The sequence below is a fragment of the Macrotis lagotis genome, chromosome 5, assembly GCF_037893015.1.
Source record: "Macrotis lagotis isolate mMagLag1 chromosome 5, bilby.v1.9.chrom.fasta, whole genome shotgun sequence".
NCBI classification, from domain to species: Eukaryota; Metazoa; Chordata; class Mammalia; order Peramelemorphia; family Peramelidae; genus Macrotis; species Macrotis lagotis.
In genome coordinates, this window is record NC_133662.1 from 46,069,292 (window position 1) to 46,091,344 (window position 22,053).

General features: G+C 32.6%; 1 pseudogene; it reads left to right on the plus strand.

The window, feature by feature from the left end:
- The first annotated feature begins 12,450 nt into the window (after positions 1 to 12,450).
- LOC141489690 (short transmembrane mitochondrial protein 1-like) lies at positions 12,451 to 12,699 on the plus strand (annotated as a pseudogene).
- The last annotated feature ends 9,354 nt before the right edge of the window (positions 12,700 to 22,053 follow it).

The window sequence follows — 22,053 nt, forward strand, 5'->3', positions numbered from 1 at the left end:
TGCACAATCATGTTCAAAACTATTTTTGCATAAATATTTTACAGATAACACTAATTTAAATATTTCAAAGAGAAAATATAGTATAACTACTAATAATAGTATAGCTGATGTTCAACATGTGTCAGAAACTGTGCTGATTGTCTATTTGTAAGAAAGTACTCTAAGAAGGGTAACTGGAATGCTGAAAGATCTTTGAGTCATGTCATATGAAGATGAATTAAGTAGAGATTTTTAAATCTATTCAGTGTCAGGTGTCTGACATTCCAATGCAGTTAATAGACCCCTTCTCAAAATAATATTTTAGATGCTTAAAAAAAATATATATATATATATGCACGTATATTAAGTTATAAAGGAATTTATGTTAAAATAGAATTGTTTTTAATTTATGAAACTTAAATGATAAAATTATTAGTTAGCTGCATTGTCATCTTTCCACATAAGACTATAAAAAAAGTTTAATAAATTCTTATTAAGCCCCTTATAATTCTTTCATATTTTCTTTTTACATATTTTCTTTTTTCACTTCTCTTGAGTGTCTTGTTTAAATGTTAAATTTCTTATCAACACTCTAATCTTTTCTTCAATCTTCTAGTTCATTAAATTATAATTTTTCCCTAATGTCTTAGACTCAGTTTTGATGGATAGATTATTCTTGGTTGTAATTCTGGCGGGGGTGGCTCCTAGAATATCGTACCCTAAGTCCTCTGCTTTTTCAAGGTAGAATTGCTAAATCTGGTGATCTCGACTGTAATTCCAGGATATTTAGATTTCTTCCTGATTAGGTTTAATACGTTTTTCTTTGAACTAGGATTTCTGGAATTTCCTGGGAGTTTTCATTTTGAGATTTCAGGAAGTGATAGGTGGAGTCTTTCAATTTCTATTTTACCCTCTGGTTCTAACATAACAGGACAATTTTTCATCTAATTTCTTTCTTTGATCATGTCTTCCAAGTATCCCAATACTGAAATTTTCTCTCTTTGAACTATTTTCCAAATCAGTTGTTTTTCCATTGAGATAGTTCAAATTTTCTTCTTTCCATTCTTTTGACTTTTTTTTGCTATTTCTTGATGTCTCAAAGAGACTTGCTTTCCACTTGCCCAATTCTAGCATTTAAGAAATTTTTTTCTTCAGTGAACATTTGCACTTCTTTTTCCATTTGCATAGCTCTGGTTTTTAAGATTTTTTTCTTCAGTGAATTTTTGTTTCTTTTTTAAAAACATTTAGCTAATTTTATTTTGTAAAGCATATTCTCTTGCATTTTTGTGCCTCTTTAACAAGTTGTTAACTTTTTCATATTTTTTTCCATCACGCAATTTTCCCCCAATTTTTCCTCTATCACTCATCTCTTTTTTATAACTCTTTCAGGAATTCTGTTGGACCAATTTGTTTTTTTATTTAAGATTTTGCTTTAGCTGTTTCCAAATTGTTGTTTTTTTCTGAGTTTATGTCTTGATCTTCCTGGTCACTTGGTAATTTTTTTTTGTTCTCAAGTACTTTTTTGATGTTTACTAATTATTGCAACCAATTTCTTGACTTTTAACTTAATACTAAAATTGGACCCTGCTCACCTGTGAATGAGGAGGCAATATCCCATGCCTTCTGGCTTTTTTGTGCAGTTGTTTCCAAAGCTAGTTCTGCGGATCTGTAAGTTTTCAATACTTCCAAGTTGGTGTCACTCCTGTCCTGGTGTGTACTCTGATATTTATCCAGAAAAGTCTTCTGCTTCCTTGCAGAAAAAGGTGCTAGCAATCTTTTCTGCCCTGGAATTGTACCAGGGTTTCTTCTTCCATGTGATCAAGTACAAGCAATCCTCTCCACCTGAGAACTGTGACTGGGTACAGGCATTGAAACTGCCAAACAATGCCAGGGTCTACACCCAGTGCTAGCAAGAGATCCCCTGTAATCTCATTCTGAAAACTTTCTGACCCCCTTATTATCTCTGGGTTAAAAACTGCAGATGCTGCCACTATTATTCTCTACCTTTCAGACCCATCATTGGTGTTATTACTAGACACAGTCCCAAGCCAACCCCCATCTTGATGTCACAAACTTCTTCCATCAGCCTACTAAGTTATCTTTGGTTGGGAAAAAATGTCTTAGCCTGACTTTCTATTAGCTTTGTTGCTCAAGAATTTGATATGATTCATTATTTTAAATTTAGTTCAAGGAACTATTGGGAGAATTCAGCTAAACTGTTGCTACTAGCTTGACTCCACCCTGCTTTATCCTTTTCTAAGTACAATCTCTATTACTAATCAGTCTTCTTCAGTGATGAAAGGTGTATTCCATCCCAAGAAAGCATATCTTGGATATGAATTCTAAGGAAAAGGAATGAAGCATTTATCATTAGTCTATATCAGATTGGATTTATAACTTTAAAAGAAAGTATAGTATCAAGATATGAGCAGAGTATCTGGAAGTTAAAAGCCTCAAATCAATTTTGACTCTGCTATTTTACATTCATTATGACCTTGCTTGTGTCTATATGGTAATACTTTATCAATTATCTATTATGTATCTATTTATTTGTTTATTCATCTATCCATTCATCCATCTATCTATATTTTTGAGTCATATCAATGATTTCATTGATTCAAGAAACTACTGATGAGGAATTTTCTTTTCTCCATCAATGAGGTTAATTTTTTTTAATTTCTTCTTCATCTTTAGCATTAAGGATTTAAATGACTTAGGGGGCATGTATAAATATGAGTAATAAGATTAGAACCTATGTCTACCTGACCTTAAGCCCAGAAACATATGTGCCATTGTCTCTATTTCTTTCACATATGAACTTTTATATAACAATGTGTTGACTTGGTAGGTAAATATGAATAGAAACACTTTGGCAACTTAGATTTTTCTCAGTTTGAAGTTATCAAAAATATCAATTACTATAGAATTAAAGTTTAAGCACATGATGATATATTTTTAATAGTACACTGTTAGGAAACTACAATCAAAACAATTCAAAGATGATTTTACTTTACTTAAGTCCTGTAATGTGTGAATTTGATTAAAGTACATTGAATTTTTCTCTTACCGATCAGAACAAGCAATTAATATTTTGTGAAACTCTTAAAAGGTATGAGAACATTAGCCAGCATAAAGTCATTATTATATTAATGGGTATTAATAAAATCGATGGCTACATTTTAATTAGTCATTTAATCTTTATTGAATTACTAATTGATAGTTGATATTAATGGTAGATGCTAAACATGACTTTTATGGGAAATGTATAACACATTATTTAGTACTTATATAACATCTTTCCTCCTATAAATTCAAGTTATTTTCATGTTCTGAAGTTTAACATAATGAAAACATAGATAAGCAATAGTTATCAGCTAAATATTTAACAATAATTCCTGAAAATCAAAAATACTATGTAAGGGAATGTCATAAAAAGTATGTTGAAACTGATTCTTACAAAAAGAGGGCAACAAAATATGAACAATTTTAAAAATATATTTTATGTGTATGCATGTATGTGTGTTTGTGCATGTATATGAGTATGTGTAATCAGAAGTTATGCTGCATGAATGAATTAAAGGAAAAATTGATTGATCAGAAAATGTAGTGAAAAGAACAATGAACAAGAACCAATGGTCACAAGAAGGAAATATAGGAAGCTTCCCTAAAATTCTTCCAAAAAGAGCTAGAAAATACTCCAAACCAAATCCTGATAGGGAACAATCAAGAAAAAATCACAATGAATCATTTTTTCCAGCTCAGGGTGTCATAGAAAGACAGAGAGAGAGAGAGAGAGAGAGAGAGAGAGAGAGAGAGAGAGAGAGAGAGAACAGAGAGACATAGGACAGAGACAAAGAGATACAGACAAAGAGAAAGAGACAGACAGAGAGACAGACAGAGAGACAGACAGAGAGACAAGCAGAGACTGAGAGACAGAAACAGAGAGCTATTTCTCTGGACCCTGGAAGTAGAATGTGTCTATGAATATGAGAGAAACGTTGTATCCTAAGGCAGAAACTTAAAGCCAATGTAAGGGGGGTGTTATAGATCCATACTGGAATAGAAAAGGATGGCAGAAAAGGGTGCCAATTGACAGTTTTGTTACCTACTACCATGTTCCAGGTCACAGATCAAGGATGGACTGAGGGAGAACCTGTGTCAAATGGTGGCAGAAGTGATAGCAATATCTAAGTGGTATACAAAGAATGGAAGATATTTAGAAACAAGCCACAGTAGCACTTTTCAGACCTCAGGAATATGGTAGGGCTCAGCTTCAGTTTGAAACCTGCAGAGTAATAAACTAAGTTAACAATCACTGACCAAAGAGAAGCCTGACGTTCTGTCAATTTTAACCATCAGAATTTCTCCGATGACTGATAGGGTCTCTTTTTTAAAATTCTTTAATTAATATTTACATACATATTTTCAAGTTATAAAATTTCCTTCCACCCTGCCTTCCCACCCCCCCTCAGATGTGAACAGTCAGATTAGCATTTTACATATATATTTTGTTAAACATGTTTACAAATTAGGAATTTCTGGCATGAGGAATTAAGATTAAGGGAAAGAGATATATAAGAGAATTTTTTTAAAGTGTTCATCAGATTCAGAACAGCCATTTTTTTCTATGTTTTGTTTTCTTTTTCTTCCTCCCAGTTGTCCCAGTTCTCTGGACTGCTGAGATGAGTGGCTTCGATCAGAATTGTGTATCTCATAATGTTCTTGATTGTACACTGTTCTCTTGGTTCTACTCCCTTCTCTCAGTATCAGATCCTGTAAGTCATTCCATGCTTCTCTAGAGTCCAACCATTTATGGTTTCTTACAGAACAATAGTATTCCATAGTATTCATATATGATAACTTGTTTAGCCCTTCCCCAATTGATGAGCATCCCCTCAATTTCTAATTCTTTTCCACTACTAAAAAAGCTACTATTAATATTTTGGAACAAGTAGGACTTTTCCTATTTTTTTATAATTTCTTCTGTATATAGACCTAGAATTGGATTTGGTGGGTCAAAAAGTATGAACAGTTTTATTGCTCTTTGGGCATAGTTTCATATTGCTCTCCAGAAAGACTAGATCCATTCACAGCTCCACTAGCAATGTATCAATGTACCAATCCTCCCACATCCTCTCTAACATTGATCATCCTACCATTTTCTCATCTTGGCTAATCTAATAGGTGTGAAATGATAACTCATTACTGTTTTAATTTGTATTTCAATAATCAATAGTGATTTGGAGCATTTTTTCATATATTATATGTAACTTCAATATCTTCATTTGAAAACTGTTCATATCCTTTGACCATGTATCAATTGGGAAATGACTTGTGATCTTATAAATTTGATGCAATTCTCTATATATTTTAGAAATGAGACCTTTATCAGAACTCCTGGTTGTGAAGAATATTTCCCAGTTTTCTGCTTTCCATCTAATTTTGGCAGCATTGATTTTATTAGTGCAAAACTTTTTTAATTTAATATAATATAGTCAAAATCATTCATTTTGCAATTTATAATGTGCTCCACTTCTTGTTTGGTCATAAATTTATACCTCTTCCATAGTTCACATAGATAGAATATTTTTTGATCTGTTAATTTATCTATGGTTGCTCTCTTTATGTCTAAATTCTGTACCCATTTTGCCCTTATTTTGGTATAGGGTGTGAGATGTGGATCTATACCTAATTTTTGCCATACTATTTTCCAGTTTTCCCAACAATTTTTGTCAAATAATGAGTTCTTATCCAGAGGCTGATGTCTTTGGATTTGTCAAATAGTAGATTATTGTAGTCATTCACTGCAGTTTCTTTTGAACCTATCCTAATCCACTGAGCTATTGCTCTATTTCTTAGTACCAGTTTTGATGATTGCTGCTTTATAGTATAATTTTAGATTTTGTAGAGACAGGCAACCTTTCTTTAAAATCTTTTTCATCAGTTCCCTTGCTATTCTTGGCCTCCAGATGAATTTTGTTACTAATTTTTTAGCCCAGTAAAGTAGCTATTTGGGAGTTTGATCAGTATGGCACTGAATAAGTAATTTAATTTTGGTAGAATTATCATTCTTATTATATTAGCTAGAACTAAGCATTAACATTTGACATTTTTCCAATTATTTAGATCTAACTTTATTTGGGTGAGGAGAACTTTATAATTATGTTCATACAGTTTCTGGTATTGTCTTGGGAGGTACAAGCCCAGGTATTTAATGTTGTCTAGAGTTATTTAAATGAAATTTCTCTTTCTATTGTTTGCTCCTGGGCTTTGTTGTTCATATATAGAAATGTTGATAATTTATGTGGGTTTATTTTATATCCTGCTACTTTGCTGAATTTTTTAATTGTTTCAAGTAGTTTTTTAGATGAATTTTTCAGGTTCCCTAGGTATACCATCATATCATCTGCAAAGAATGAAAGCTTTGCTTCCTCATTGCCAATTCTGATTCCTTCAATTTCTTTTTCTTCTCTTATTGCTGAAGCTAGCATTTCTAATATGATATTGAATAGTATGGTGATAATGGGCATCCTTGTTTCACTCCTGACTTTATTGGAAATGCTGACTGATAGGGTCTTAATAAAACAGCAATCTATTCTTGCCCAGACACAAACCTAAACCAAGAATGTGCCCAGTTCAGAGAAGGAAGATGTAATCACTTTCTCTAGGATTAGATCACTTTGAAAACACTGAAACTTTTCAGGTCTCCATCCTGAGGTAGTCCTGTGTGATTGTGGGGAAAATATACCACTCAGTTGTTTTAAAAGAGCAAGTGCATAAAATTTGTTCAATTAAATTGCCCTGAATTTTGCCTCAAAGTCCAGTGTTCTTTCCAACTTAGATCTGAATTGGATATGGAAATTCAATGATAAGAAGATGTGAGTTTAAATGAATTGTGAATGCTAAAACCATTCATTTAGCACATCAAGGTATTATCCTTTCAATGTGAAGGTTGAAAAGCATTAAGTGGCCCTGCTGCACATCAAGTTGTAGTGGAATTCATATGTATATATAGATCTTCTTCAGTCATTTAGTCATGTTCAACTGTTTGTGAACCCATGAACTATACATATTGTCCATGGGTGCTTTGTTGGCAAAGATACTGGAGTCTTTGACATTTCTTTCTCCAGCAGATTAAGACATACAGAAGTTAAATGGCATGTCCAAGTCACATAGCTAGTAATGGTCTAAGGCTAATTGAACTCGTCGCCCTGAGTCTGGTGTCAACACTTTATCTGCTGAACCATTTAGCTACCTACAGAGATATAGCCTGATTTACCTATAGCTTCAGGTAGAAGTACATACCATGTACAATAGTAACAACCTGTTAAAGCTGCCTCAGCGCAAAGTCTAAACCAGGCCAGTGTGTTAAGCAGATGTCAACCTCAAGCGTGTGAAGTCTTCCCCTTGAGTTTTGTTCTACCACTAAACTTCAATGCCTCTGGAAGAGAGTGTCTGTGTAATTCTGTCTCACTCAAAAACAAATCAAGATATCTCTCCATAATGTCACTGGTCCCCAACAAAAACCAAGGACCAACACCACTACCAATAACAACAATAACAACACTGATGTGTTAAACAAATTCTGTCGCTCTTGATAATGATAGTCAAGATAGGAGGGAATAAGCTTCAGGAAAGGGATCTTAAAGATCAGAGGAATGGAGTTCATTTGGCATGAAAAACTCACCAACCCTGACTCAGGAGGGTCAGAAAGATTTAAACTTTAATTCTCAGGTTGCTTGAAAGTTTACAAGTTACTACATAAGTTACAAGTTCCCAGGTGAACCTAAAAAGTTCATAGGCTAAATTCTCCGGTGAAGTAACAACCACAAACTTATTAGCAGAAGTTGAGGTTTAAAAGGTTAATGCTCTTAAGAAAATAAGGAAAAGAAAGAAGCTTAGATCGACATAGATCAAACTACATGGTGCTAGGACCTTTTATTGATAGTTACAAACTGGGAAGGAAGGGAGGAAGGGAAGAAAAGGGGAGGGGAGGGCAGAGGGGAGGGGTAGGGAAGGGAGGGGGAAAGAGAAGGAAAAGAAGCCTAGATCAACTTAGATCTAGGAACTTAGATCATATGGAGCTATGGCTATATTGTCCCAGTACTATGGTCAGACCACGTGGATCTAGCTTAGAGAAAAGAACTAAGTGACTGTTCACTGGCAGTCCAGAAGAGAAGGAGAGGGCTCCCACTTGTTGAAGTCCATTCAAATACCTTTCTGATGATAGGACAAGGGTATTGCTTAAGGAGTAGTCTAGCACCTGGCTCCAGGTATTCTTCAATGTGTATGTTAAGACATCACTAAGACAGCAGTGATTGCACATGACTGGCATTCTATGTTCTATGCCTTCTCCTGCTCCAAAGGTTGTGACTAAAAGTCCAAAATGCCTTAAAAAATGGAGATTGCAAATAATCAATAAAGAATGGAGAACACCCTTCACAGTACTGCAAAGTTTCAAAAGATTATATCATTTTCTCTGTGCCCTTCTTTAATGAAAGGATTTGTTTTCTTTAGATTTAAAGTGAACTGTTTTCAGTAAATATAAGGAAAAAATCTACTAACCCATTAAACCTTTTTCAAAAGGTTACAAAATTTTCATTTCACTCTAAGCATATAGTTCTTAGCAGAGTTAAAACCTCTAAAAGCAATGTACCTGAGCTACATATCTCAGTTTCACACAGAAATAGTTTTGCTGAAATAAGATTTAATGTTATATCTTCAAGCTTTTATACTTGCAACATCCATTTGAGGAACATTTCTATTTTTTTTTGCAAAAAACATAGGTGAAGATGTTGTACATTATTATCCCATGCCCCTTATGTAAGAACAAGTGTAAATTTCATCCGTGAATTCAATACCAATAGAATTTGCTTTTGCAGTGAATTTCTCCTCTATCTCTTATCAAGAAAAGTTATCTCACTCTCAATGTTTTCCTTTTTTACTTTAGTTCCAAGAAAATGCTCTTAAGCATTCTGCTACATTAATAAATGCATTCCAGAGGCCTGGTAACTTTTATTCCTCTCCTTTGAAACTGCCCTTGCTTTTTCTCATCTCATTTCATATTGTTATTAGAAAGAAATTCAAAAAATTTATGAATTCAACAGATTATAAATCCTAAAACAATAAATGAATTTAAGTCAAATAGTTAGTTTGAATCCTATTTATACCCATCTATATTTATATTTATATCTATACCTATCACTTGTTTATCTAATTAAAACCAAGATGACTAAAACTATTAATTATATAGTTATAACCTTAAAACTATATGACTTTGTGCCTCAAAAGACAAGGGAACCCATATATATATTCAGAAATTCCACAATCTACTATAGTATAATCTTCACCAAATCAAATTGTCAACTGATTCAGAGAAGGATTTTATAGAGAGTTAGCAAAAACCTTTTAAAAATCAAAACACATATAGACTAATTTCCCTAATGAACATGGATGCAAAATTCTTAAATAAGATTTAAGCAAAGAGATTACAGCAAGTTATTACTAGGATGGGGTCAGCTAGGTGGTGCAGTGGATGGAGCTCCAGCCCTGGAGTCAGGAGTACCTTAGTTCAAATCCAGCCTCAGACACTTAATAATTACCTAGCTGTATGACCTTGGGCAAGCCACTTAACCCCATTGCCTTGCAAAAAGGAAAAAAAACTTATTACTAGGATAATAGTAATGATCAGGTAGGATTTATGCCAGATTCACAGGGATGGTTTAATATTAGGAAAACACTCAACATAATTGAACATATCAATAGCAAAGCCAACAGAAGTCATATGATTTTCACAACAGATGATGAAAAAGTCTTTGCTAAAATACAGCATCCATTCCTATTAAAAATACTAGAAAGCATAGGAATAAATGAAGTTTTCCTTAAAATAATAAGTAGTAGCTATTTAAAATCAACAAATATTTTATGTAACGGGGATAAATTAGGAGCATTTCCAATAAGATCATGGGTAAATCAAGGATGCCCATTATCACCATTACTATTCAATATAGTATTAGAAATGCTAGCTCCAGCAATAAGAGAAGAAAAAGAAATTGAAGGAATCAGAATTGGCAATGAAGAAGCAAAACTCTCACTCTTTGTAGATGATATGATGTATCCTTAGAGAACCCAAGAAAATCATCAAAGAAAACTACTTGAAACAATTAACAAATTGAGAAAAATAGCAGGATATAAAATATGCCCACATAAATCATTGGGTATCTAGGTGGTACATTGGCCTTGGATTCAAGAAGACAGGAGTTCGAATCCAACCTCAGTCACTTGACACTAACTAGCTGTATGATCCTAGGTAAATCACTTAATCCTGATGGACTCACATCCATGGACATCTCCAGTCATCATTATTATTACATAAATCCTCGATATTTCCTCTATATATGAACAACAAAGCCCAAGAACATGAGGTAGCAAGATAAATTCCATTTAAATTAACTGTAGACAAGATTAAATACTTGGAAATCTACCTCCTAAGGCAAACCCAGGAACTGTATGAACACAATTACAAAGCACTTCTCACCCAAATAAAGTCAGATGTATACAATTGTAAAAATGTCAGTTGCTCGTGGTTAGATCAAGCTAGTATAATAAAAATGACAATTCTACCCAAATTAAATTACTTATTCAGTGCCATACTAATCAAACTACCAAATAATTATTTTACCAAGGTAGAAGAAAAATAGTAACAAAATTCATCTGGAGTAACAAAAGTTCAATAATTCAAGGGAACTTTTGAAAAAAAAATGTAAAGGAAGATGGCCTGGCTCTACCAGATCTAAAACTATACTATAATGTAGCAGTTATCAATATTGCCTGATAAAGGTTAAAAAATAAAGTATTAGATCAATGGATGTGAATATGAAAAGAAGCAACAGCAAATGACTACAGTAATCTACTGTTTGACGAACCCAAAGACATTAGTTTCTGGATTAAGAACTTACAATTTAACAAAAATGATTGGGATAACTGGAAAATAGTATGGGAAAACTAGTCATAGACTCACATCTCACACCCTATAACAAAATAATATCAAAACGGATGCAAGATTTAGACATAAAGTGTGACACTATAGACATATCAAGAAATACTCTATCTATCAGATCTATGGAAAGGGGAGAAATTTATGACCAAGTAGGAAATAGAGTATATTATAAATTGTAAAATCAATGATTTTTACTATATTAAATTAAAAAAGGTTTTGCATTAATAAAATCAATGCTGCCAAAATTAGAAGGAAAACAGAAAGCAGAGAAACAATTTTCACAGCAAGGGGTTCTGGTAAGGGTCTCAATTCTAAAACATATAGAGAATTGCATCAAATTTATAAGCTTACAAGTCAGTCCCCAATTGATAAATGGTCAAAGGATATGAACCGACAGTTTGCAAATGAAGAAATTAAAGCTATGTATAATCATATGAAAAAATGCTCCAAATCATCATTGATTAGGGAAATGCAAACTAAAACAACTATGAGGTATCACCTCACACTTATCAAATTGTCTAAGATGAAAAAAGGGAAAATGAGTATTGTTGGAGAGGTTGTGGGAGGATTGGGATATTGATGAATTGCTGGTGGAATTGTGAACTGATACAACCCTTCTGGAGAGCAAGATGGAATTATACCCAAGGAGCAATCAAATTGATCATATTCTTTGGTTCAAGAATTCCAGTATTAGTTCTATATACAGAAAAAAATCATTAAAAAATGGGAAAGGTTCCAAAATATTCATAGCAGCTCTTTTTGTAGTGGCAAAGAATTGAAAATTGAGGGAATATACATAAATTGGAGATTAATTGAACAAGTTATGGTATATGATTATTATAGAATACTATTGTTCTTTAAGAAACCATAAATGGTTGGACTCTAGAGAAGCATGGAAGGAGCTAACACTGAGTAAAGGGAGAAGAACAATGTACACATTAACAACAACATTGTGAGGTTATCAACTTTGATGGATGCAGCTCCTCTCAGCAGTTCAGGGAGCTAGGACAACCCTATTAGACCAGTTGTGTATAGTCTGTCTCCATCCAGAGGAAGAAAAACAAAACAAAATTAAACAAAGATCCTTCATCTGATAAACACTATATTCACTTTTTAAAAACTTTCTTTTAGGTATTTCTTTCCCTTAATATTAATTCCTCATACTGAAAATGGCTAACGTTAAATCTGTTTAACACAAATGTGTATGTACAATATTCACCTGATTGTTCACCGTTGATGGAAGGAGGGTGCAAATGAAGGGTGGAAGGAAATTATGTAACTTGAAAAATACACATATGCATATGGATGAATCTTGAAAAACTTTCATAACATGTATCTGGAAAGATAAAATATCAGTTAAAAATAATTTGTTGACTTCTTCCTCCCCCCTCCCTCAGGGGGAGGGCTAGAAGGCTTCGGGGAGGCTTCGTGTTCCGGCTGCTCCCGTCGCTCCTGCCTCCAGCGCCATCACCATGTTCCAGTTTTTGCTAGGATTTACGCTCGGCAGTGTGGTTGGGCTCAGAACTATGACATTCCAAACTTGGCCAAAAAGCTTGAAGAGATAAAGAAAGATGTAGATGCCAAGAAGAAACCTCCTAGATCTTAATGCCAACATATTAATAATATTGTCTGGACACTTTCCTATTCAAAACAAAAGCTCCTATTCTCTCCTCCAGGACTGGATGACTTTCCTTACCCTAAAATACACTGAGATGCCTTTGAGCTAACCAGAACTACCCCTTATTACTCCTCCTGGACTCCTGACCCCTACACCTGTGTGGGAGATTCTGATACTTGAATAATGGTGCTTGACTAAGAAATGCTAGTTTTGATTAGTGGTCTCTCCCCTTAACTTTTAAATTGTGGGTTTCTAGTAATTTTTTAAGTTGCTTTTTATATGGCTGAACAGTTGGCATTAATACTAATTCTCTAATTATGTCTACCATGTTGGATGCTTTATAAGCATTTAGTATCAAACAGTGTTGTTCCAAATCAATTAAAATCATATAGCAACTGAAAAAAAATAATTGTTAAAAAAATTTAAAAATTAAAAAAAATTAAAAATCACAAAAAAAGGATTAATCAATCAAACCTTACTGAGTTAGCTATAATGAACAAAGTCCTATTCTAGAAAAACTGTTGAGATCAAGTAAATGAATGAGTTATACCTTCAAGTCAGGTAGTAGTGAAAATAAAAATGCAGTTTGGTTCTCAACCCAAAAGAGAAAGGAGAAAACCAATTGCGTGCTTTTCCATGGACTTTTTCCTATTAGGTCCTCATTAACTACAACATTTTCTTTAGGGATTATTTTATTTCCCTCTTTGTGTCCATGATTCTCTCAGTGCATCACACATAATGGATCCTTTATAAATATTTTAATTAAATTGAATCATTTGTTGAAAATTTGCAAATATATCTATAGTCAGAGAGAAATCCTTAATTTTAAAAACCAAACAATCTAATGGTTCAATCCCAAAATTTCCACACTAAATAACAAAATATTCAGTTAGTCAAGTAAAAAAAGATCTTCAACAAACAAGAAAAATTTATTTCAAACTTGGACTTCTAAGAGAACCATATGGTCCAAAAAACAAAATAGCATAAACTTACAAACGGAATCAATAAGAATGTAAATTTGAATCATTCTTGCAAAAAGAGCAATCTCCCTTCTCCAAACTATCATATATAGGTGCTAAATTGAAGCAAAATGTAAACATAATTCTCCCATATTTGAAATAATCTAGGTGTCCTCTATTGCTTCTAGGATAAAATACAAACTTCAGTTACATGTTTAAAGTCCTTCACAATCTGGATTGTCTACTTTCTAAAGATAATTATCATATTTCCCTACAGATTCCTACATTCCAACCAAAATGATTTGCTTACTTTTCCTCCTATATTCTATACCATTTTGTATCGCCTTTGTACCGCCCCATCCCATACCTAGAATTCACTCCCTTCTCACCTATACTTCCCTAAAATTCTTTTTTTGCCAAATTCATCTTAATCACAACCTCCCATATGAATTCTTCCCTGATTTCCTAATTTCTAGAAACTTCCCCCAAAAAGCATTTTCACATTCATTGTGTGTATATTCACATACATATACAGACATACATGTGATATATATATGTGTGTGTGTGTGCATATGTATATATATATATATATATATATATATATATATATATATATAGAGAGAGAGAGAGAGAGAGAGAGAGAGAGAGAGAGAAACTTGGCATCCCAAATATAATCTTTGTGAAGGCAAAGACACATTTCTCTATATAACCAGGGCTTAACAGAGTATTTTATTTGACATCTCATCAATAGTGTATATTCCTTTATTTTTCCTGAGAATTATCCCTATTGACAGTGAAGTTTATGACTTGTTTTAGAGGTAAATCTGCTCTGATTTTACTATATTTGTATATGAAGAATTGACAGATGACTTAATAAAGAATGCCCAGCTGGATTATAGAAAGACCAGCACAATCAATTTGCACTACAGTTTAAAACTGCATAAAACATCTGTACCCTACTAATGAGTTTAATAGTTATTCATCTTGTGCATAAAACCATTCAAAATATCTATAATTAAATGTGAATTTTGTTAATGAATCTTCTCACTAACATACTTTTTAAAATTTTTTTCACTGCCAAAAGACTTTTCTAGTCACGTTGGCTAATCTGTTGTTTTAGTTCTCAACTTTCAAAATATAATTATTCTAGATCAATTTGCTTGACATACAAAACAACTTCTTTTCACTTCCATCACCATTTAACTGCTGTTGTTTCTTTCCCACTGTTAGGCTGTCATAGATTCTAAAGAAAGACATAAACATTTGAGTCACAAGATTGTGAAAACATTCTAATACAGTTGTATACTCAAGCCCCACAAAAGACTGGAACACATAGAGAAAATATTATTTTTAAATTGTCCTTGTGCTCATGTAGAACTTTTTTATAGATGACTAAAAATAAGATTAACCCTTTCAGAGTAGAATAATCATATGCTTGTAGTTTTCAACCCTATTTCTAGAGAAGACAGAATTGATTTCTTTTACACATGCTAATTTTTCTTTCTTTATATTAGATGTACAATCGTTTTCAAGAGATTTGAGATAATATTCATGAGAGGAGAGATCTAACTATAATCAGTCAAATAATCAATCAACAGGGATTTATCAAGGGCTTGCTATACTCCATGCATGGTGCTAGGTTCCAAAGAGACATAGACTATGGTAAAGCATTCCTTGCATTCAAGGAATTAACAATTTAAGCAATACATATATGTTTGTGTGAATATATACATATTTACATAATGCTTACATATTTATATGACACATATTCTATTATTTACATATATATATATGATGCACAACTATTAGGCCCAGTATTATACAGATGTTTAATGTAGTTTTAAATTATAATCCAAGTTGATTGTGACACTCCTTCTAAAAACTATTTGGGCATTTTTTATTAAAATATTTATTACTTATTTATGGAACAGCTAGGTGGTAAAGTACATGTAGTGCCAGACCTGGGAACCAGAAAGACTCATCTTCCTAAGTTCAAATATGTCCTCAGACACTTACTAACTGTGACACATTCTCATCTGTAAAATGAGCAGGAGAAGGAAATGGCAAATCACTCCAATATCTTGGTCAAGAAAACCACGCAAGAGACCATGAAAACCTGACTAAAATGACTTAACAATTCTTTATATATAAGCAATAAAATCAAACAGATTTAATTATAAATCAAGTCATAAACTTCACTTTCATTTATATATATATATATATTTCATATATATTAAAGTAGCTCTAGATATATCTGTATGCATGTGTAATTTTGGAGGGAAGCTACAAATAGCTATGGCCATCTGAAAGATCATGCTGTAAGCATAAGTCCTGAAGGAAAGTGGGAACTTTAAAAAGCAGATGTACACAAATTATTATAAATGCATAAAATATTTTAAAGAAAAATAATGAATATGGTCATTGAATGAAATCTAAGTTATAACATTAGAATTCCTTGCAAATTAATTAACCAACAAACATTTATATGCCTACTCTAGATATATTAATATGGTAGGAACTATGCTGGACGACAACAATAATAATCTAGAAAAATAGAGAATGTTAGAAAGTATGTAACTTATCTACATCTTAAATCTTTCCCTTTCTAGGTGACATTTCCTAAAGAATCCCATAATCTTGAAAGATAAAGGGAACTCAGATGCTCAACATCCATTCTATATCTCAGTTGTAAGCATCTCCACTATAGCCTATTAAATAGTCATCCAGTTCTTTTCTATTGCTATTATTAAGAATGCCTACAGCCCTACCTTACTATTAATGTAACACATTATCAAGACTTGCTTGTTTGCATTTTTCAAGTGATAATGAAAATATTGTCTCAAGCTATGAAGTCTTTTCAAATATTCCTTCTAGACCTCTCCCTCCTTGAAGTTTCATGCTCTGATCTGACTTTTCCTATGTATGTATAAGCTAAATCACAGTATAGTTAATGCATATTTATCTGTTTTCCACATTCAAACTTGAACAGGCAAACTCCTATCTTAGGCAACAAGCCTAGCTTGACTCCTTGATCATAGAGGTACTTTTAAGATGCTTCTTCATTCCTTTAACTCAAAATTGAAACTTTTAAAAAATGACTTCAAAAATTTAGCATATGTTTAAAAGCAAAGCAAAGTGGTAAACCCTGAAGATATAAAAAAATAAAAATTAAAAACAGTTTCTACCTAAAAAGATTTACCTTCTAACAGAGGTGATATTAAGAAGAAATATATTCTATCCTCAGTGGCATATCCAATACATATTATTTACAATGTCAAAAAACTATTGGCATGTTAACAGTAAAAGGACCTGATATATTAATTATAATATTTTAAAAATTTATAATGATTTAATGTTTCTCCATTAAGACAAATATACTTTAAATATGATTAATTAATTTTACTTTAAAAATTTTTTCATTCTGTTATGTTTATTTTTTTGCCTCATGGAGAAAAAATAGAAAGTACTATATCAATTGTTGCAATTTGGTCCTTTGAGTTATTCTAAAATTTCAGTCCTTCAATATGTACAGTACATTTGGAGAAAAATTGAAAGTGGGATTTAGATAGGACATTTTCACTTAACAATGATTTTCACTTAGATATAAGGGAATTGGAACTGGTTTTATTTTTTCCATATTTCCAGTCTTCTAATAAATGACAAGTTGTCTTTTATTCCACAAAAGTTGGGAGCATTGCTCAATACTTTAATTTGTCAGTAGTCTGTTGTTCTTGGTAATATTTTCCATCAAAAGAAATATTCTGTTATTCATCATGCCTTATATCTTTTGAAGGCTCCTGGATTCTGTACAGATAAACACTTTCCACTCAGTTTTGTGGTATGAGTTTTTCCATAGAGAAATGTATAAAATGTATAATGTTTAGAGCTATATTGTAATTCACTGAAAGTCAAACTTCATGAGCAAATACTTTTATATTCTTCTTTTTGGGTATATCAATGAAACATTTTAAAAGATTTACTGATTTCATATAGAAAATTATTTTATAACCCTATTAACACAAGAGGTGCTACTATCCCTTAGGGCAGCTAGGTGGCATAGTGGATAGAGCACTGGCCTTGGAGTCAGTAGGGTGTAAGTTTAAATCCAGCTTCAGACACTTGCCATATTTAGTAGCTGTATGATCTTGAACAAGACACTTAATCCTGATTTTCTTGAATCCAGGGTCATCTCCAGTCATCTTGACTCATATCTGGAGCCAAGTGCTCTGGAGGAGAAAGTGAGGATGATGATTTAATCTATTGTTAAAATTCCATGAATTAGTTCATTATTTTTTGATAATGTAAATAATATGTATTGTGTATGTTACTGAGGAAATAGTATATTTCTACTTAATTTCACCACTGTTAGACTGTAAGCCTTTTTTAGATAGGAATTGCTTTTATTTTTTATTTTTTATATCTCCAGGGCTTAGAAGAGTGCTTTGCATTGATGATTTAGCACCCTAACTCAAATGTAATTCATGTGCTTATCATGACATCACCTCCCTGTTGTCATGGTCTTCTTTGAGAATGAAGGACAAACATCATCATCCCTTAAAGGGGATCCCTTTCTATAGGCCTAAATCCTTACTAAGAAATCTTGGGACAAAGAATGCAAATATCCATCACTTGTCTTTGTTTTATCTTACCCTTTTTCCAAGGGTGATTTCCAAGGGTCAGTAAAATGTTTGCTGTCATGTACTCTGGTCATATAATTTGGGTTTAAATACTGGTTTTTCCACATTGCTACATGTGTAACCTTAGAAACTTTTTCTCTGGATTTCAGTTTTCAAATCTGTAAAAAGAAGAGTATTGAATCAGATATATTTTTGGTCCATCCAAATTTTCAATCTATGTTCCTATCATCCTTGTTACCAGTTCAACAAATCACTACACATAACCCTTGAAAAACACATGATATTCTCCAATTATTCGAAAAGGGGTTCAGAAAAAATAAGCATCTCAGTACTTGATAATATTTAAATTACTTATGGCTGAAGAGTTCAATATCTTTGGCAACATAATTATTGAATGAGGTCTAAAAGCAGCAAAGGACACTACTTTCTAGCATTTTTTAATAAAAAGAGACTGACAGTTTCTCAAAATGAAAATTCACTTTCCATGATATTTAAAGGAATATTATAAATGGGAACTGTATGATTTTTATTCTAAAATTGTTCTATGTCTATTTCTTTTTTCCCTTGAATTCATAAAATATTTTTGGAATATTGAAAAAAAAGACAAACATATATTAAATTCACTAATTCCCAAAGAAGTCAAGTCCCATTTTTTAACATTTTACCAGTTTTTTTAAAAGAATTAAGAGGTAATACAATCCCAATTTTGAATTATAAATGTTTGGATCCCAACAACAACAAAAATATCTGCAAGTGTGCATATTAATATTTAAATACGTGATCTGGTAAGACAGGCTTCCACAGAAACACTTTCTACCTTCGACTGTTAAAAAAATCAATATTGTTGAAATGGATCTGACTTTTACTGAAAAAATTAATATAACTTGATTATAACAAGTGGCTTCAATTGTTCCCCTCTGTATTAGGTATTTGCAATAACTTCAAAGGAAATGCCAGCTGTTGGAAGGAAGATATGCTCATTGAAAACTGGGTCTATTTTGATCTACTGTTTCCTGGTGGCTGTTTCACAAAAGTCAATTCTCATGGCAACAGAAGCTCCCCCAAACCTTGGCTCAGTATGATACTGGAATAACAAGAACATGCAGGTCTCAGTGGTTTTATTATAAAAGACTATAGTCAGCCTCATGCCAAGCAAATAGAAAGGAGCAGTCAGGAAATACTTTCAGCCACTAAAAGTCAAAAAAACCTTCTCTTCAAATGATTCCGGTATCATCATTAACCATTTAAGGCTTCAGAACTGAGCAGATGATAATGGGACAGGGAGACAGATTAATGAAAATTCTCAAAGCATAGCTGACAATCTTTCCCTTTGAGAAGACTATATGCTATGGTTTGTTCTCATGTATTATGAGGCAAAATTAGGAAAACTACAAAACTGAAGTATCTTAATAAAAAATAGATTACTTTGAGTGATCCTGTGCTCAATTGCTTCTGATTTCATCCAAGCTTAATTTAGAATATTTAGGTTCTATAATTGCAAGGAAGTTTATATTTCAAGGAGAAGAAAATTTTAGGGTGGGAAAGAATTGATCAGTTCTTATATCCAAGCTTAATTAACCAAGGAAAGTTCATTAATTAAGAGCTAAATTCATGTAATTATGTAGTTAGTAAGGGGGAAGTTGGTCAAGGCTCTGACTTAATGAAAAAAGCCTCTAGTAATCTTCATTTGGAATACCAAATAGTTCAAAGTTCTAAAATATCAATAAGAGAAAAGGGAGGTTATCTCATCACAGTATGTATATTATAAATAATAAAACCCACTATTTTTATTAAATATTCCTAAATAAAGGAATTTTAAATTTCAAATAATGTTTTAAGCAATGTCATGCAAAAGATTTTCATGTCAATGAAAAAATTGAGTGTTTAGCAATGTTACATTTGGTATTCTAAGATGTAAGTTTGAATTCCCTCCTCTGCCACTCACTATCACATGTAAAATGAGTAACAATAAATATAATAGCATTTTACTGCCTGTCTCATATAACTGTGCTAAAGAAAATATTTTATTTATTGTAAATTTTTTTATTTTATTTATATTTGTATATGTCTATGTTTATAATTGTTATTATAATTTAATATATGTTGCTCAATATTCCATCTCAAGGTGGGAGGGCAGGCATAACATGTTATGTTTACTTAGAAGTTTTAAGTAAATTTAAGAAGAATTGAGGATAAGTCTAAGGCAATGATCCTGGGTCACTGGGAAAAGAGATATGCCCCCTTATCCCTCAGTGGTAGAGGGTTTAAACTTGTTTGAGATATGGGAAGTTGAGATAATACATTTCTTCAATTACATATTTTACACTGCTCCTCTCACATATATCCTCATTTATCATGTTACATCCTATTCATCTCTACTGTATACTATTTCATTGTCCTTGTGTGAACCTTAAGATTTTTTTGGAGGCCAGAATGCACAAAACTGGTAGCCACACAGAACTGTCCGAAGAATATTGATCCTGAAATGCCATCTGATATTTGATAACAAATGTGTGAAAGGATAATTGATAAAGTTATGCAAATTCCTTTAGCAATTTTTAGCAGCCAAAAATTTGAAGTAGAGAAAGAAAAATGAATTTGCTCAAAAGAGATTACCAAGATAGATAAGTAGAAGGTTAAGACACAGAGGATATCAGTAATGCTAGTAAATAGCTTACAAATAGATAAAACTCAATTGAGTTTGGTCAGTGAAACAGAGGCAGTCAATGGACAGAAAATAAAGAGCATCTAGAATACATAATGTGAGCAAAAAAACATCTTCAGTAGGAATGCAACAATAGGAGAGGTGGAAAAACTATGTGGCTAGATAAAGGAATTTCAGTCTGAGTCCTTTAAGACTGCACAGTATCTTTTATATCAGGTTCAGATATACTTTGTGGTAGCTAAAGAGGAATGGAGATAACAATCATTGAAGAATACGATTCCACTGCCCTACTTAATTATTATGTTTGTGTTGGGCTGTACCTGAGTTACGCCAAACCCTTCTTGGTTTAGATTCACTATGGAACAAAATGAAACACTTTGAAATCAGTCAACAGTTAATAAAAGTAAATTTAATTAGCTATAAGAGAAAGATATTCAACAGATTGAGGACACTAAGAGATGATTCAGTTGAGCTAAAACCCTTTGTCTGAGTTTACCCATCATGATGCACCAACAAAATATCAGAGACTCCAGTAGACCAGAAAGTTATGTCAACAGACTAAGCTGTTAGTCCCCTGACCCCAAAAAGATTTTAGGATTGTCTTAAAAATTTCAAAGGAAAAATTAAATTAGCTTTTTTGCAGAGGTTGATTAGGATATAACTCTACCACAAAGAAAGATAAGAATATATCCAAACTAAATTAATTAATATTTATTAATCACCTACTATGTGCTGAGCACCATACTAAGCACTAGAGATACAATTGAAGCAGCTCCTTTCCTTAAGAAGCTTATAATCTGAGTAGAGACAGAACACTAAAGGAGGTAGGAAATGGGGAGGGGGTTAAAAAGGGGAGACTAGGTATGGATATATCTTGTTTTATGGAAATGAAAACAGTCAGAGCTATAGATGCAAAGAGGAGTGAGTCAAAGTCCAGTTTCAGTATTTGATTTTAAAAAAAGGTTTTATACTATATCTTCTAGCACTCAGAGAGAAGGGGAGGCTGAGGTAGGTGGTGTCAATTAGCAATATGGTATTGAGTTTAAGGGTGATAAGCTTATCCTGGAAGGGTCATATTGTTAGGTCGAATTGAAACCAAGTGGAGCAATAGATGCACAATGAAGTTATATTTTCATCAAATCAATACCAGATAAAGAAATTAATTAAGGTATAAATTAATTAATTCCCAAATAAAA